Below are 11,638 nucleotides of genomic sequence, written 5' to 3'. Positions count from 1 at the left end.
TAGCGTGTTTATGTTTATCATTGTAACTAAAATGCTCTTTGTCAAAAATTAAATATTATTATATTTTAATATTTTTGAATTTTTTTGATATGTTAATATTAAAAATAAATTTTAAAAAGTTAAAAATAATTATTTTAATATGTTTTCAATAAAAATCACTTTAAAAAACAACTATTACCATAATAAAATACATTAGATTTGTTCCGGTAAGATTTATAAAATATATTTTTATTAAATTAGGTGGTAATCACAATAAATATTTTTAAAAATTTAAATTATAGAGAAAAATATAAATTTTATTTTTTATATAAATGCTTTTTTTTATGAAAACGCATATTTTTTTATAAGTAGCAATGAATAAAAACATGATATAATTAAAATAAATATTTGCAATAATTCAAATGATTTAAATGAGAAAAAAAGATTCTTTAGCCAAAAACCCTCCTTCCTTATTCATTTTTTTTTTTTTGCAAAAACATGTTTTTTTATTAAAAGATTCATTTTTAAATAAAAGCTTAGCAATTTTTAAATATCATAATAATAATCTTAATTAAAAATAATTTTATTACAAAAATTTTTTTAAAAAAAGTTTAAGGTTAGGCGCCTAAGCCTCTCAAACCAGGCCTAGATTTATTTTTTTTCATCTGCTATTATTTTTTTAAATCGAAGCCACGAAAAATTGCATATCTAAAAAGACGACCTCTCATCAACAAGTTTAAACTATAGTAAATGGATGTGCCTAAATTAGGTCCCACATATTTGGATTGCTAAAACTCAAAGTTTCATCTAAAAATCATCCTATGAAGTTTAATAGTTCCTATAACATCCTCCAAAGGCTCTTTAACATGCACAATAACTCAAAATTAAACAGCTAAAAAAAAAAACTTTTCTAAAACTACATCTATTTTTTCCAACATCATTAAATGTCAAAATCATTTTCATTAAGTTTCTCTTTTTAAATCAAATTCATAGACACCAGAATAAAAGTTATTGGTGGTTAGAATTATAGTTTTAAAACCTGGTCCCGCTCCATGGATCGACCTAGGACCCGGCTGACGACCCAGCTGACCAGGGGCTGAAACTAGGTTGTGTTTAAGAAAAAATAAGAGAAGTCAAAAACCCGGCTGACTCAGCAGGTTGACTCGGTGACCCGGTAAGACCCGATCAAAAACCTTGTTGCAGGCCGTTGATTATTTATTTTTTTTACCAAAATGACGTTGTTTTGATTTATAAAAAAATTAGAGTTGACCCGGTGACCTAATCTAAACCAATGATCCAGATAAAACTCGTGACATGGCTTTAGGTCAGGTTGACCATCGGGCTGGGTTTAAAAACTCTTGTTAGAATATAATTATTAAAGAGCTTTCTCTTTCCTCAATATTTTTAGAGATTTTTTCACTTTTTTTTTCAAATTTTAGGGGCTGAAATATGACAAAATAACATTTAGAACTAAAATATAATGACCTATAAAAAAACATGAATGAAAAAAGAGAAAAAAAAAACTTAAGGGATAAAGTAGAATTCTTGTAAGCCTTTGTATAGAAGGGCTTATATTTCTTTTCTTATGTCAAATTTGATGATTAATTTCTCAATTTGGTTTTTAGAAGGAAGCTAATATTGTATTTCATAAAATTAGTGTCAATTCAATGTTAAAACATTTAAGGACAAGCCGAGAGAATTAAGAGCAAATCATACAATTATGAAAACATAATTTGAAAGGATGTAATTGAAAAGAAATAAAGTAATGACCAAATTAAAAAAAAGTACAAACTTCATGGACCAAAATGTAAAAATAGATAAAAATACATACTGTTGTATTTTTGTTGAAAATACAACACAAACACATGTTTTATTTATTATTAAAAGACTAAATTAAAAAGGTGTTTCTTTATAGTAGATTGCTGTGTTTTTATCTCTCCTTTTGTCCTTAAGAAATTATACAGTAAACAATTATTGAATTTATTTCTTTTTGATTTTGTACTTTTATATTATAGTGAAATGGTGTTATGATTTGTTTTGATTTATATGCTCTAGTATATTCGAGAGATGTTGTAAAATATCTTGATATTAAATTTAGATCGATAATATTATTCAATTACAATTTTCTCTTAGGTTTTTTTCATACGATTTTCCAATTATATTTGGTTTTTTATTTATTTATTTTTGCACTTTTGCACAATCTTAACATTATATTTTTAGTTTCGTACTCATCTTAGTTCTTTTTTCTTTCTTGTATATAATTTCACTCCCTAAATTTGTTTTATCATCTATATAATATCTTTATTTTTATTTACCTATTTTATCAAACAAAACAAAACAAAACACATGAAAAATTGAAAAATAACAAAACTGATTGAACTTCATAGAAAACATGTTTTTTTTTTTAAAAAAATCTATTTTTTAAAAAATACATGAAAAGGTTAAAAGAGAATGAAAAATACATGTAACGATTACTTCGGTTAATTTTTTTAATATATAATTGGATTATATAAATAAAAACAATTTACTTACTTATCTATAAAAAAAGAAGTAGCTATTATTGAAACCCACCGCAGCTCTGTGCGCGCGCGCGTGTTTTGCTAAATATCAATAAGGATCTTTCTATAAGAAAATTATTTTTGTCGAGTTTTATACATTTGCGTGCCCAGTGACGGAGGGAGGGGGGGCTGGCAGGGGCCCCGGTTCCTGCAAAAAAATGCCCCTCCCTTGTAAATATTTAATACAAATAATAATAAAAAAAACTTTGATCCCTCTAATTTATAATTTGCCCCCCTAATTTTTTTTTGTCTTGCTCTGTCCCTGTGCGTGCCCATACTTGTGGTATCGATTATATGCACGTATTTTTGCATATTTCTTTGCTGCATGTAATAATAATAATAATAATAATAATAATAATAATTATGATAATGAAGCTAATGTAGAGTAGTAGTTTATTACTTGCCTTGTACTATCTCTCCTTTATTTTAGATTCTTTTACACACACATGGTTTATACACTTTAGAGCATAATTTTAAAACCGGGCTGACGGGTCGATCCGAGACTCGGGATTGGAACTGGGTCGAGTTGAAAAAAACAGGGGTAGAAAAAACCCGGTGTGATCTGGTGGGTTGGCTTGGCTGACTCGGCGGGTTGATCCGGTTGCAACCCGTTGACTTTTGTTTTTTTTTTTTTACTAAAACGACGTCATTTTGATTTTTTTTTAAAAAAGAATTGACTCGGGCAACCAGGTGACCCGATCAAAACCTGGAATCTGATTCTTGAACCGGCCCGGCCACCAGACCTGGTCTAAAAACCATGTTTTAGAGAAATAAATTGAGTGTTAGATTCTATAAGATAAAACAAAGGTTATGGAGATGGATCTCCGAATTTACTCTTTTTTTTCCCCTTGTGTGTGATCTTTTACAAGTAAAGGAAGTTTAGTGACTTGAATTCACAGTGACTCTGCGCCATGACAGCTGCTCTTGATTTGTCAACTGGATTCTATTATTCGTCTTATTATTTGATTGATTGGGACCCATCCATGCGTGTTTTTTAGTTTTTAATTCTTCTCCTTTTGTTTTTATTTCATTAATTTCACTGCGGAAAATAAATTGTATCCTTTTACCGTATACTTATAATTCTTCTTTATTTTCCCTCCAACTTTTTTCACACATAATCATTACTTTTGATTGACATTTTGCTGTGTCAACATTTCTTCTTCTTCTTCTTCTTCTTCTATTATTATTATTATTATTATTATTATTTGCATCTAATGTCACAGGAAAGAAAGTGTACAAAACTACCCTTTTGGTACTTTTATAACGCTTAAGATTTTTAAAATGAGTTGAATTCAGAACTATTTATTTTATAATATTTGATTAATTAATTTTTTTAATTTAAAAATTAAATGTTTCTATAGATGACATAAAACTTCATGACCACTTGCAGTGTTGATAGAGAAAATATATTTTTTTCCTTGGAATGTAAAGGCGAATTTAACATTGATGTTGAAATTATCTTATTAAAATAGGCCTTGTTTGTTTTTAGAAAAATATTTTTTCAAAAACCATTTTACTCACTTTTCAATACTTGCTTGATTTTAAAAAAGTAGGTTAATTGAAAAGTGGTTTTTGATCAATGAAAAAAATAAGCTTTTACAAGAGAAAACTAATTTCCTTATCTTATATCGGAAAATACTTTCCTTTCTTTTAACCAAAAATTATATTTATAAGCTTTTACAAGAGGAAATTGATTTCCTTATCTTATATTTGGAAAAACACTTTTTTTTCTTTTAATAAAAAATTATATCTACCCATAAATATCTCTGGTTGTCTCAAATCTCTTTCTCCAGCAAATCATTTTTTACTGAAAACTAATCTTCTTCCTAAAAAGATCTTTCTCTTTCATTGAATCTGCCTCCTCTTTGTTTGTTCTATGTTTAAAAGATTTGTCTTTTATGGATTATCAATCTTTACAAAAACCAATAGAGATTAAAGACATTAGCTACTAGGCTTTTAGATTTAAAGAAGCCTAGACTAGAAATGATTGATTTTTGAACTGGGTTGCTATATATTCACATTTCTTATACCCTCATTGAAAAGTCTACATCTTGCTGAGTTATTTTACAAGGTTAGAAGAAACCCACTTTAGAAAACTTATTAATTTGATAGTGAAATTTATTTTTTGGGGGCTTTCAAGTTGAGCCTAGGTTTTATAGTTTTAGTTTATAGGAATTAATTGAGTTGACACTTTCAAATAAATGAATGTGGAGCTACAAACCTCTAAATTAAGGTTGGATCCAAGGGAAATATGTGCATCCCATCTACCAAAATTAGGTGGTCTTCAACAACGATGATGTTAGAGTTGTTCCAACGAAGCCTCTAAAGTATTTAACCTAGTCATCGATGGCTATGATATCCATTTCACAAAACCACTAATCTTTTTTGTGTGTTCACACTTCAAGCCTTATCAATAGGTTCCTATCAAAAGTTGACAACATTTCTCTCAAGATCAAAAGATCAAAAATAAGCTCATTGGTCTCCAAGCTTGGAAAACCTCCAAAAACCAAGTTTGTTGCAAAACCAGCATATATACACAGCTCACAGTTATAAAACGTACTCTAGAACCCTCTCATTTTAATGAAAGGGCTAAGTTTTGATCAATTTATGTTTGAACCCATCAAAAACCCTAGCAAAACCCTAAAAATACCCCCTTAAAAAATCAGAGCAGAGAGGAGAAAAAAGGGAGAAAAAGTTGATAAAGAAACTCTAAGTGTGATGGTTTAAGAACCTATCACAAAGATTTCTTAAGTTTTGAAAGGACAACAAGCTTGTGGAAGCAATACTTTACAAGGAAAGCAAAGAGGATAATGGCTATTCTAGGAGCTTGAAGGTATACTTTTTAACATAAAAGTGGAGTCCATGTGGCTTATGAAATGAGATTTAAAATGCTTGGCAAGTAGTGTTGTGGTGACATTTTTTGTTACTATGATAATTTGATTATATTTTCTGAAGTTTTTTGTTTATGTTTTAGATGTAATAAAAGTCTTCTATTTAAGTTGTTTTAGTTTAACTTAAGTAATGCATGTTGAAGCAATGATGTTTATTCTTGATTTACTTGTTCTATTCATGACCAAAATAAGCCTAAAAAAACCAATTTTGAATCCATATTGCATGAACATGTAAGCTGTTTTAAGTTTATAGTTTTTTGGATTTGGAACATCTTGCATAATCTAGATGATTTGATGTTGTTTGTTGGTTCTTTTTATTCAAATATGCTTGATTATGGTAATATGGTTTATTGAGACTAAGAAAGCATGTTTTAGAGACCTAAAATGCCAGTTCCGAGTTTGACAGTGGCTGGTTTTATATCTAGGCATTTTCTAGGTTTTAAAGTAGTGTTCTTCATGTCTTAGGAAAAAACATTATCTTAGCCCTATGATTTAGACCAATTTTGGTCTAATTAATTGCACAGAATCCTTTGGGTGAATTTATTAGTCAATAAACTAGGATTTATTTTCCTCAATAACATGTTTTGAGTAGGTTTTAATCCTAGGATTTTGGTTTTGAACCAAAATTTATTTTGACAAAATCATGATTTTTAAGTGATAATCGAAGTGCATGAATGCTAGATTATTGATCCTTGCATGATTTCCAACATGTTCGTGTCCTTGGTTTGTCCATATTTGGTTTGATTTGAAATGTACGTTGATGGGTTCATGTTGAATGTTCTTCGGTGTTCTTCATGTTCTTTATTTTTCTGGGTTTTGATCCGTTTTGATAAAAAGATTTGAGTTTTTATGTTTTTTTAGATTTGATTTTATTTTGGATTTTGGTTTAGGTTTTGATTTATTTTTCGGGTCAAACTAGTGGACTTTGATTTGATTTATGATCAAACCTAAAGTTTTGGGTCAACCCGGTTGAGTCAAAATCGGGTTAAAGGCTAAGACCCTATTTGGATAGCAATATTTTTGCTAAATGTTTTCTTTGTCTTAAGTGTGTGTTTGGAAAACACCCCCTAAGTCTATTTTAACCGTTTTGGCTTTTGGAAAAAAATGAGTTTTTGCCAAATATAACCCTTAAATAGAGGATTTCTGCTTGTTGCATACAACCCAATTTTTATAAAAAAAATGCATTTTATACATTAAAAAAAGAGAAAAATGTTTTTTTAGCATTGGTTTAGTTTAGTTCCTTTTTTTTTTTATGTTTTTGGAATTTACAATAAGTTTGTAAAATTCCGTAAAGTTTTGGCCAATCTTTCAATAATCCTAATTTTTTTCTCTAAAAATTAATGGTCAATATTTTGGTATAAATATTGAACCTACAAGTAGGCTATTATTTAAATATCAGGAGTTGACTAGAAAGTTTTTAGAATCTTTTTGAATATTCACCAATTTTAATTTGGAGTATTTTTTACCACATTATACGAGTTATGGAAAACACTTTCACTTCCCAGGATAAGTGAACTCTGTTAGAGCACCTATATGAACTCTTCCTATAAGCTTTTATCTAGGTATATGAGGCCATAATGACTCCAAAATATCAGATTTATTCATGAGCATAAATCTTTGTTATGAGCCATAAATTGACCATCGGTTAGGAATCCATCAACACCTTTAAACCACATCTAGACCACATAATGCAATTTACCTCAGGTAAGGTGTGCTAGGGGTGTTAATATCTTTCCTAGCCACAACCATTCCATTACCCTGGAATTTTAAATAAGACCAATTCATCTAGGTCTCATAGTGACCCAAAACTAAACAAGTAGGTGGTGACTCCTTGACCCCGACGCCCTGTCACACTGCGCGCGCATGTATGACAAAATGATGACTATGTGGAATGATTATAACACTCAAAGAAAATAGTAATTAAGTGTTAATTATATGTGTTTGTTTTTGTATAAAAGTAATTAAATCTAAATATTGTATGGTTTTATTTTGTATAAATTTGTAATTATTTTGTTGAAATGAGTACCACAAAGAATGAAAAATGTAAGGATAAGCACTTCACATGGTCTAAGCCTCTATCTCACATGTTATTTGAGTTATTAGTCGAAGGGGAACTTAAAGAAAACAAGTTTTCTTCCACCTTTAAAGCAGAATCTTTTGTTAAGATGGCTTCAGAAATTAGTCAAAAGTTCAATATGCAATGCGAGCCTAATCATGTGGAGAATCATCTCAGAACTATGAAAAAAGAATAGGGAACAATAACCAAACTTAAAAATAAGAATGGCTTTGGTTGGGATGATTGTTTGAAGATGATTATAGTTTTGAAAGATGTATATAATGAAAAAGTAAATATATGAAAAATAGTATATTGTTTATAATTTATATTTTTACTTTTTTTCCCCAAAACTTTATACAAGCAACTAAAAAATTGCATATTCTAACTTTATGAATAGGCACATCCCGGTCATGACAAGTATCTCAACAAAAAACATGATATGTATGAAGTAATGACAATTGTTGTTGGAAAAGACATGAAAACTGAAAATTATGTCAAATCATATGCTAACATCAACTTGGAAGAGAACACCGAAATGCAATCTACTTCAATTGAAAATGATGGTGAATATGAAGAAATTTCAAAAGGAAAAGAAACATCTTCCTCTAATGCACAAAAGAAACAATATAGGAAGAGAAATCGTATGTATAAAGATGATGGTGTTAAAAAGTTGTTTGAAAATGTTGAAGATGTAGTTTTTGCACTTCTAAACCTAAGCAAAAATCAACTTGATGTTAATAAGCTATATGCAGAAGTGATGAAAACTGAAGGTTTTGATGAGATCACTCTTAGTGATGCTTTTGATCACTTGGTCCAAAATGAAATTTTAAAAAAGCATTTACGACAAAAAATGCTAATTTACAGAAAATTTAAGTTTAAAATTTTATGAACCACCATTGTTATATGCTTGATTGCTAAGATGATTTTACTAAGATAAGAAAGTCTATGTTTGTTATTTGATAAGTATGTTTATGTTTGTTATTTGATCTAGTATGTATGAGTATAATATCAAAACTTAGTATTTATGCACGACTATGTTTGATATAAAATGTTTATATTTATTTAATAATGCTTAAATGATATATATTAAAGGGATATTAAAGGAATAATTGTCTATACCCCCTTGAAAAAAAGTTTATCCAAAAAACACATCAAAATATTTTTGAATCTATTTATTTCTAAAAAAATCTTCATACAAAAAAAAAACACAAAATATCTAACTCTTTACTTAATACCATTAACTAATTTGGCTTTATTAATATGTTTTTTTTAGGTTTTAAAAATGAAAAAAAATATTAATAGATTTTATTTAAAAAATATTAACAAGGTTATATATTCATAATATTATGTTTAAAATATTTATATTATATATAGTTATATTTTATAAAATAAATGTTACACTTTTTATATCTCGATATTTTATTGTAAGTGGTTAAATGGTTATATTTAATGTTCTATATATGCTATATAAATTTTTAAAAAAATTAAAAAACTATTTTTCATGATATTGTCAAAAATCAGAATATAATCTACTTTCCTGGAATTCATTTTTATAAAAATTATTTTAAAAAAAAATTTTAGTAAATAAATAAAGCCAGGATTAAATTGATTTTATTTAGGTGTATATATTTTTATAATTTTGATATTTTTCAATTAATTTATCCAAAAATATTATAAAACTAGTATTACTGGGATATGTCTCAATCGAAAAACATATTCAACTGTAATACAGATATAAATTCATAACATTGCAAAAACAGATGACAAGTAATTTAACATGAAGATAATACTGCTCCAAAAAAATAATCAAAGCATTGAATTTTTATGTTTTTTTTTTTTGTGTTAATTTATATTTTTATTTAATGATAGTAATTGATATGCGATAGAAAGGAGTCATCGTATATAATGTGTTTTACTTTTATCCTCTTTATTTAATTAATCTTGGCCGTGTATGAATTATTTAAAAATAATTAAAAGAGCGGGTCCACCCTGGTTGACAATGATTAGAAGAGCAGGACCATGTGGTGGTGGTGACTGATGAAAAATAAAGGCCACCCTTGGTTGACGTGGCGAACAAACCAATGACCACGCTGAGTTTTATTTATTACCCAATCAGCTTCGAACAACAACGTGCAAATATATGTACAATGATTCATCAGTTCTTTATTATTAATAATTAATATAATTAACTATAACTAAAATTCATCAATGTTTCCCTATAGCGTGAAATACTATAAATACTATTTATTGTGAGTAAACTTAATGTGGATTGTACTGTACTATACTATAAATGTATTGTGAGTGCTTTCACCGTGGGCTGCACTTTTTGACAAGGGTGTGATTGGGTTGGGGGGCAGGGGCGCCAGCTTGGAGGCAAGCCCCCTGGCGCTCGGTCTGCTCGGTCTTGGGGTTGGGGGCAGACCAGGGCGACATGCATGTCACCACCTGGCGCTTGGTTTGCCCGGCCTTGAACGCTAAGGCAGACCAAGACTACACGTGGCGCTTTGGCTGCCACGCCCACAAGCAGGCCGCCTAAGTGCCGCGTGGTGCTTGATTTCCTTTCTCTTGGATGCAGTCCAAGCGCCACATGACGCTTGGGCTGCCTATACTTTTAGTATAATTGTATTAAAAATATTCTCTTTTTAGTATAATTAATGTTTAAAGTATTAATGGTAAAAATATTATTATTTGTTTTGTTAATATTATTTTTTTTACTATAATTAATATTACAATTATATTATTTCTTAATATATTTTTTTTAGTATAATTAATAGTATTGGTATTAAAAATATTATTATTTTTTTAGTCTAATTAATAGTATTGATGTCAAAACTTTTATTATTTGTTCTATTAATATTATTTTTTAGTATAATTAATTGTATTCATCTCTAAAATATTATTATATTTGGTGTTATAAATAATATTATTTTTATAATAATTCATATTATTGGTACTAAAAATATTATTATTTGTATTATAATATTATTATTTTTATTAAAATTTATAAGAGTGTAAATATTATTATCATCATTAATAAATTTAAAAAAAACTGCTATTACTATGAAAAAAACCATGTTGGGAGCGTGGCGCTTGGGTTCCCTCCTGAGTGCGGCAGCCCAAGCGCCCCGTGGCGCTTGACATGCTTCCCCTGCGCTGCAGTCCAAGCGCCAGGTGGCGCTTTGACTTGGGCACTGCCAAGCATGGCCCAAGGCTAGCCTTGGGCTTGGCAGGACAGGACCCATAATAGCATTGGGTGCAGGCCGCGGGCAAACAAAACAACCACGTGGCGCTTGGGCAGCTCCACCCCAGGCCGGCAGCATAGCTCCACCTGGCGCTTGTTGTGCTTCCTCTTGGGTGCAGCCCAAGCGCCACGTGGTGCTTGGGCTGCCTACACTTTTAGTATAATTACAAGTATTAGTATTAAAAATATTATTATTAGTTTTCTTAATATTTTTTTTTCGTATAATTAATTTTTAGAGTATTAATAGTAAAAATATTATTGTTTGTTTTGTTGATATTATTTTTTTTAGTATAATTAATATTAAAAGATATTATATTTTTTCTTAATATTTGTTTTGGTCTAATTGATTAGTATTGATGTTAAAAAAATTATTATTATTTTAGTCTAATTAATAATGTTGATCTCAAAACTATTATTATTTGTTCTCTTTATATTATTTTTTTGGTATAATTAATAGTATTAGTCTCTAAAATATTCTTATATTTGGTGTTATCAATAATATTATTTTTATAATAATTCATCTTATTGCTACTAAAAATATTATTATTTGTATTATAAATATTATTATTTTCATTAAATTTTATAAGAGTATAAATATTATTATCATCTTTAATAAATTTTAAAAAACTGTTATTACTATAAAAAAAAACCACGTTGGGACACGTGGCGCAGCAGGACCTAAAATAACCTTGGGTCCTGGCCGCAACAGGACCCAGATATACTTGGGACCTGTCTTAGCAAGACCTAAATAAGCTTGGGTTCTGCTCTTAATTTTTTTTGAAAGTTAAAGGTGAACCCGCGGTGTAGCGCGGGCCACCTAGCTAGTAAAAGAAACTAGAGGGTAGGATTGTACTGTAGCAAATTTTTCTGTAGTTCTACCATGGATTGGGATAAAAATTACAATTTCACATTT

This window comes from Populus trichocarpa, chromosome 7 (assembly GCF_000002775.5).
Source record: "Populus trichocarpa isolate Nisqually-1 chromosome 7, P.trichocarpa_v4.1, whole genome shotgun sequence".
In the NCBI taxonomy this organism is placed as follows: Eukaryota; Viridiplantae; Streptophyta; class Magnoliopsida; order Malpighiales; family Salicaceae; genus Populus; species Populus trichocarpa.
Note: the sequence above shows the minus strand (reverse complement) of the source record.